Source organism: Phoenix dactylifera, unplaced genomic scaffold (assembly GCF_009389715.1).
Source record: "Phoenix dactylifera cultivar Barhee BC4 unplaced genomic scaffold, palm_55x_up_171113_PBpolish2nd_filt_p 000152F, whole genome shotgun sequence".
Taxonomy (NCBI): Eukaryota; Viridiplantae; Streptophyta; class Magnoliopsida; order Arecales; family Arecaceae; genus Phoenix; species Phoenix dactylifera.
In genome coordinates this window covers 240,608-249,190 of record NW_024067701.1, presented here as the reverse complement: position 1 = coordinate 249,190, position 8,583 = coordinate 240,608, and positions in this window count along the sequence as shown.

Below are 8,583 nucleotides of genomic sequence, written 5' to 3'. Positions count from 1 at the left end.
ATATGTTGTAAATTTCGTTCTTCATGGATCAAGAACAGCAAGAGTTTCTTGTATTTCTTCTTTTCCTTCTTTATACGAATTAGGATTTGGATTTTCTCTTCAAGTGGTGTACTGTGATCAATTTTGAGCTAATTTTTTAAATTAGTTTCTCACTCGAGCATCCTCTTGTTCTGTTCTCCTTTTACGAGTTAGGGGTATTATAGAAGTTGTTAGCCGATTTGGGATGAATTTTCTTTCGTTTAAGCAGGATGTTGTGTCAAAAAGATTTCCAGTTTCGTTACTCTTTCTTGATGCTTATCTTTGTTGAATAATTGGTGCCCTGTTTAATTGTGGATTACCTGTTGTTTCTTGATTCGGATATACGCTTGTTGTCGCTCACTATGTATTAATTTGAATCGTATCACCACACACACACACACACAACAAGAGAACAAAAAAATAAATTTGTGAAAAATAATTCTTGTGATGATTTATCAATTAACGCATTGCATAATTTAGCTTGATTGTTTAACTCTATTTTGTTCAAAGAAATTAATGCTAAGCTACTCTGTTCTGATTTTATCTACAGAACCTGTGAAAAGAAACGCTGATTGGAAATTTATAAGCAAGAATTATGGGAGATACAGATAGAGGCCATTTAAACTTTGCTTTTCTAGAAGCTATATATCGGTCGTAAACGAATATAGGTTGCATGGCATTGTGGGTGCAGCTATCCTTGGGCTTATTCTGCCTTTAGTAGTTTCATCACTATATGTGCTCAAGAAGAAGAATAAGCAAAGAGCAGTGCAAGTAAATGTTGGTGGTGAGCCAGGTCTTACAATGCGACATATTAAGTTCTCCTCTTTAGTTGAAGTTCCCTGGGAAGGGGCCACAACAGTGGCAGCTCTTTTTGAGCAATCTTGCAAGAAGCATACTCAACGTCGGTTTCTTGGAGCGCGGAAGCTAATCTCCAGAGAAGTAGTAGACTCTGCTGATGGGAGGAAGTTCGAAAAGTTTCATCTTGGGGAATACTTGTGGCAAACTTATGGGGTAATATTTGATCGTGCTTGTAATTTTGCCTCTGGTCTTATCAAAATGGGCCACAGTGCAGAGAGTCGTGCCGCAATTTTCTCTGATACTAGGGCAGAGTGGTTCATTACCTTGCAGGTAGACATGTAGTTGTTTATATCAGATATATGCATATCATTTTCCTCTACATACATAATAAGTATGCTTAATAACAGTTGCTCTTATTTTAATCAGGGATGCTTTCGCCAAAATATAACAGTCGCAACAATATATGCATCTCTTGGTGTGGATGCGCTTATCCACTCTCTTAATGAGGTGAGAATAGCCTGCCATGGATTATGTGTTACATGCTTCGGCTACTATAGTTTTTAGACAAACTGGACTGCATCCTTTCTTTCCCTTTTTTCTTTTGAGTAGAAGTATATTTTTGTTTTGTTCGTGTATCCTAGCGGACATTTTAGGACCGATCTATGCTATTTCTGTACCTGTTCTTAATTTTCTATTGAGTGAGGCTGCAACCATTCACTCATTTATTCAGGTGAGAAACAATAATTCCATGATTGCTGCATTGGTGCTGTGAGCTACTATAATTTTTGATGGAGACAGTTTCATCTTTATTTCTTTTTCTTTCTCTTATATTGATAGCAAATTTTAATTTGTTTACTATCTTAGCAGACATTTCTTGACTTGTCTAAGGCTGTGACTATTTTTTTTTTTTCTATGGTATTCTATGTAAAATTTTCAATTTATGTGTCATTGATATTATGAAACACTAGTAACAGTGATTCCATATTCTGATGCTTCAAAATTTTTTCTCCTCATCCCACAACTACTTCTTGCTTCTTTTTTTCTTTTGTTTTCGGCGGCGGGGGCTGGGTGGGTGGGTGGGGTGGAGGTCAAAGACAGTGGTTGTTCTTTGTGCAAAAAGATTAATTAGTAGCTTTTCTTGCATCTTAGTAATAAATGCTACAAAGTATCATGGGATGACTATTTCTGCTGTGTATCACAGTGTCTCTCAAATGCCATAAATTTGATAGTTGATTGCATGTAAAATGTTGGCAATTCATTTAAGTAGCACTCCTGTGCTTGTTGTTTGAACAGAATAAACACTCACTATCACTCACAAAAACCATCCTCTATTGAGATTTATCCTTTCCACAATGTTGTCTCGTTATTAATTTTTACTTTGGCATTAGAGGATCTCTTGTCGGAAAGTCTTCGATAAGTGGATTTCTAGCAGGTATGAGGCCCAATAGTCCCACATCGGAAAGACTCGTTCTAGAGCCTGGACATATGAGGCGGGTGTTTCCTAATCCTGCAGACGCGTTTTGGGTGGAAAACAAAACCGGGGAGGGATAAAGGACGCTTGCGTGAAGCCCCGGAACCGGATAATATTTGGCAGGGGAGCCCCGTATTCCCCCCTCATGTGGCCCCCACGTGGGCACTGGGTGCCTTACGTGCTCCACGCAGGCGGGGGCGTGACATTTGATATCAGAGCTGAGGACGGCTCTTGTCCGATGGTGGGAAGGGTGTGAGGCCCAATAGTCCCACATCGAAAAGACTCGTTCTAGAGCCTGGACATATGAGGCGGGTGTCTCCTAATCCTGCAGACGTGTTTTGGGTGGAAAACAAAACCGGAGAGGGGTGAAAGACGCTTGCGTGAAGCCCCGGAGCTACCGAGCGGAGGAGACCAGTGTTTGATGCCTCAATTAAATATATGTTGATCTTCCATCATAGCAGATCGATTAACGTCCTCTTCGTCGCTAGATCATCAGACTGGATTTTAGTGGCACAATATGTATTCACTGCTACTTATGTTACCATATATGCTTGCTTGTGTGGGATGAACTTAAGCCAGCTAATTAAAACTATATGCTTGCTTGGCTGGGATGAAAGCATATTCATTGCTCCGATGCCTTATGTTTCCATATATGCTTGCTTGCATGCTATCTCTCCCCCTTATACTATCATCCCAGCCAGCTGATAAGTGCGTCTCTGGCCCCTTAGCTATTATTTTCCCAACTGGAGCTAATAGCATCTCTAACCTTCTTACAGCAGAGGCGCGATGGATGGGGGATATGCTGCACTTTCCTCCTCCGAGAAGGCCAAAGGAAAGGAGAAGGTGGAGACCAGGGAAGCGAGCGAAACCATGATTGCTGTTGAAGGGCACGAAGCAACGGACATTTGGGCCAAAAAAAATGCTGGATAAAATCGATGTCGTCCTTCAGAAGCCACGTAATTACACTGCATCCAAAAGCATCAGCACAGCTCCTGCAAGCACTGAGGACCGTGACAATAAGCTTCACGAGCCAAGGGCGGTGGCCATCGGCCCCTACCACCGGAAGACGGAGGGTAATTATTTCAGAATCACAGATGAACACAAACTGTGGTGTGTGAAAAAAGTGATCGGCAATAGATACGAACAAGACCTCGGTAAATTCCTCGGTAAGATGAAAGAGAGGAGAGAAGATGCTTTGAAGTTTATCGTGAGCGTTATGGGACAGACTACCTCGGCATGGAAAGTTTTCTGGAGATGCTAATGCTTGATAGCTGCTTCATCTTGTTTGCTGTTGCTCAACAACCAAATCCCTTTCTTTATCCTTGAGGATGTTTTCAAGATGAAAAATGGAGGCAATGAAGGCAACGGCTCAATCATAGAAGTTGCTCTCAATTTTTTTGATAATCTCGGTTTAGGAAGGAACAGTTCGAACGACGCAGAAACAAAGGAGGTTTATCATCTGCTTCATTTGTACCACATGTACTTGGAGCCACCGGAATATCATAGTTTAAACATTCTTGAAGATATTGATTTACTTATCGATCCACATCGATATCTCCCCAGCGCAACAGAGCTCCAACGAAAGTCTGCGGTGAATTTTAAGGAGAAAAAAAAATGTAATGCAAAGCGTACTCGACGTAACGACGGGCAAATCTGGAGATATCCAGATGCCGCCATTGCGCGTCGAAGACCATACCAATATACTCCTCCACAATCTAATCAGCTTTGAGAAGTCTGATGGCGTCTCGTACATCACAGCCTACGTCACATTTATGGATCGCATCGTGCGGAGAGAAGAAAACGTGGAGCCGCTTGAAACTAGTGGGGTGTTGAAGCACAGATTGACCAGCCCTGCGGAGGTGGTCGCTCTCTTCGGGCAATTACATAACGTGATCGATCATTATAAGTCGACGCCGGGTTACTTGGCTAAGGTATACGAGGAGGTGATTCGTTGTCGCAACAGCAAGTGGCGCAGAATGTATGCCGATGCGAAGCAACGTTATTGCTCCAGTGTATGGCTGAGCATCTCGTTTGTTGCCGATATCACTCTATCAGTTGCCGCCCTCATCCAGACCATCTACACCATCACCGGCTCCTATAAAAAATGAATGGCACCGCTGCTAGCTAGGAGCAGCGTTTGATGTTATTCTGAATAAATCGTGCATGTATGTAATCCATCGCACTTTCCTGTGTTATATTGTAAGCTTTCCGATGTCTCTCCCCTCGATTCAGGGATCCTCGCACCATCGGGGGAGGCGAAGTATTTTTCATCTTCTTTTGGTGTAATAAGTGTGGTGGTAGTTACTTGTGTGAATTCTCCCCCTTAGGCTAAATTAAGCTTCCAAGTGAAACTTCTTAAGCCGTGTACCTAACTACTAATATTTTTTCCGTTGTAACTGATGCTGGAACTAATGATGCATCTAGTATTTAACCTTGTTTCTGTAAGATATTATTGATTGAAAACGGTTATTGTTCGCTGTTACTGACTAATCGCATTCGGAATAATTGGAGGGTCCGAGCACAACCTCACCAATCTCCTCGGCTGCACACAGATGAAGAGTACGCTAGACGGCAATCGATTACCATGGTGATGTGACGCTTTGTGTTGGCTGAAGTTCAGGCGCTCCCCGCCTCCCCCCAGGCCACGTGCATTGTCGAGTCCTGAGCCACCCATTAGGTAAGTTTTGCCAGTCTTAACTAGTTTGCCCTGTGCCTTGAGGAGGAGGAGGGGAGAGAGATTTCCCGAGCCCTGTCCTTATGTTACAACAACTAATGGTCCTCTAAGCACCGTTTCGCTTGGTTATCTAAGCGTCGTTTCGCTTGGTTAGCTCACTAGCATAATTTACAGCCAATTAATACTATTATATTATGCTAATTTTTAATATGGGACACCTCGATCTTAGGCCAGATAACGAGACTTCACAAGTTCAGAGACTTAAGAGCAGAACAAAAGATGAACGAATGGTACGAAGGTAGCAAAATTCCTAGGGAAGAAATAGACATGCCGTGCGCCCTATGAAGGACGGACCGGAAAGGCGGGCGAGACAGAATGGGCGGGCCCTAATAACAAAGCCAAGCCTTTTCCGCGAGACTGCTAACATAGTTTGAGGATCGCTCCTGACCTGAACCAAGGAAAACGATTTTAGCTCCAATCGAGGAGTCGCTAGCTAAGGAGAACCCTAATCTCCCGAGAGTCGTTGTAGATCTCCAAACCCACTCCATCAGAACAGCCCGCCGTGCTTGTAGAAAAGGAGCAGTTTGATCTGCTCGCTCAATAGGTGCAGGAGTTGACCGCGGCAGTCCAGAGCCCACAGCAGGCGTAGTGCAATCGGAGCCAGCCCAATCGGAATCTGACCAACCTAGCCACTATTGGCAGTGCTTCGAGCGACCGAACCCCTCAATAAGAAGACCATAGAGGGGCCACAAGTCATGCATATAGATAGTCATTGAGTCTGAGAGGCAGCAGGGTTGATCCCATGCTTACCAGCTCTAGCGGAGTAATCACAGAGTGCGCCATCTGGTACGAATTCTCCACCTCAAGTAACGAAATTGAGTATGAGGCGCTCAGTACTAAATCTCAGAACCCGAAAACTGGAGGCCTTTGGCGTACAAGACAGGAACCTCGACGATGCCCCAATTCCGCATGCTTGGAGCTACGGCAACCTTCGTACCTGTCATTAGTACAGTTCATTGACGTCCGAACTTATTGCCAATATTCTCTCATTTTGTTTGTCTTTCAAATCGGACGACCATAAAAATTGAATTCGACTTGGGACACCCCGAGGATGCCTAGGGCCTCCTCAAAACCAAGCCCACTCAAATTTTCTCTACGAGCCAACCCCAAGAGATGTCTTCGGAAGCATCCTCTGGATATGAAAGGAGGTGTTGGCCTCCTTAAGACCAAGCCCACTCGGATTTTCTCTAGGAGCTAACCCTAGAGATGCATCGGGGAGCATACTCCCGAGATGAAAAGAATGGCCGCTACGCTGAAGGCTCGGCGAATCAACCGACCTCTTGAGGTCGATAATGGCCTAAGCAGGAGAACCGACCACTGCATCGAAGCTCGGCGAGTCAACCGCAGGTTGATAATAGCTCGAGCAGGAGAATCAGCCGCTGCACTGAAGGCGCGGCAAGTCAATTGACCTCTTCAGTTCGATAATGACCCAAGCAGAAGAATCAGCCGCTGCGCCGAAGGCCCGATGAGTCAACCAACCTCTTCAAGTTGATAATGGTTTGAGTAGGAGAACCAGTCGTTGCACCGAAGGCTCGGCAAGTCAATCAACTTCTTCAAGTCGAGAATGGCCTGAACAGGAGAATCTATCGCCGCTTGCCAATCAATCTCTTCATGTCGAAAATAACCCAAGCAGGAGAACTGGCAGCTACGCGCTTGGCGTAACAACCAACCTCTTCAAATTGAAAATGGCCCAAGCAAGAGAACTGTCTACCACGTCGAACTCTTGGAGTGCCAACCAACCTCTTCTGGTTGAGAATGGCCCGAGCAAGAGAACTGCCCGCTGCGCCGAACTCTTGGAGTGCCAGCCAACCTCTTCTGATTAAGAATGGCCCGAGCAGGAGAACTGTCTGCTGCGCCGAAGGCCTGACGTGCTAACCAACCTCTTCAGTCGAGAATGGCCTGAGCAGAAGAACCGACCGCTGCACCAAAGGCTTGGCATGCCGACCTGCCTCATCAGGTCGAGAATAGTCCAAGTAGGAGAATCGATCGTTGTGCCGAAGGCTCAGAGTGCCGAAAGCTCAGAGTGCCGACCGACCTCTTCAGGTCGAGAATGGCCCAAGTAGGAAAACCGACCTCTATGCCGAAGGCTCGGCATACCAACCGACTTCTTCAGGTCGAGAATAGCCTGAGAATGAGAACTGCCTGCCATGCCAAAAGCTTGGTATGCCTACCGACCCTCTTAGATCGAGATGGCCCAAGGAGGAGAATCGGCCACTGCGTCGAAGACTTGACGTGTCAACTGACCACTTTCGGTTGGAAACAGCCCAAGCAAAAAACATACTTATCCATATATGCCCCAGACAATTTTGGAACGAGTCCATCATTCAAATATAACTAGAAATAGATGTAAAGAAGTGCTCCACATGTCACAAAAACCAAATTCACAATGCAACTGATAAGAACTCTTCTCAGAATACTGCTAAAGGTGGAAATTGGACCTAGTGTCTAGTACGTGAACCAGTAAGCTATGCAGACAACTTTTGTAGACCAAGCCTTTCTCAGGATTTAATTGATGGGAGAGGACATTAGGTAGCTAGGGGTCTGGACAGGCATATTAGCAAAATAGTATAGCATCACTGCATCAATAGCTGAAGTAGTATAGACTAGGCAACAATCACTATTTTGATTTATCATTTATTATTTGTGTGTTTCATAATGTTATTTACACGGCACCTATAATTTCATGCTGAGCAAGTTCCTCCTAACTTTATTTAGCCTTCTGATAAATATATAGCATTAGAATAAGAATGAGAATCGAAATGGCCATATTTTTTTTTTGACGCTTTTGGTTCTTGATTGGAATCGGAATCAGAAGCAGAACAAAACCAGGTCGCACAGCCGCAACAAAATATACACCCAATCTCATCCGCAGTACTAAACCAACACAGCCGCAACAATAAAATGATAAAGGTCAGCGGTTCCAAGCTGCCAGAAAACAGGCACGATCAAATCTTTGAAATAATTGATTTCCTTCTCCATTCACTTATAAAACCAGTATGATAAAAACAAAAAAAGAGTCCAATTCTATTATAAAACAAGTAGGATAGAAACAAAAAAAGAGTCGAATTCTACTAATCATCATCAGAGCCCAAATCCTAATTCCACTTAAACCCCTCTCAGAACCTCAAATTACCGAAATCTATTTGGGATTAAGAACTAAAAACAAACGCAAGATTAAGAAAATCTATTGGAAATAGCGAACAAAAGACAACCCTAGATTGTGAATCAAGAAGAACAGCGAACGAAAAAGAACTCCCCCGCTTTTTCATGTCTCCCTTCCGGGCCTTGAGGGCGGCGAATAGGAGGCGCGGGAGACGGTCGGACTCCGCCGCCTCGACGTGCGACGGCCAGACGTCCGGCGACTTGTAGCAGAGGAACACGTGGCGGTCGTAGATCTGGACGGTTCCCACCAGCGCCTGTCGCCCGAACTCCGGCCGCTGGAACCCGAACTCCGCCTCGCCCCGCTTCCTCCATCCGCCGCCGGAGCAACGCCGGCCGGCCCGGCGAGGGGGCCCTCGCCCTGGAAGCTCCCGGCGGCGCGTCCAGCACGAGGTAGGAGTCG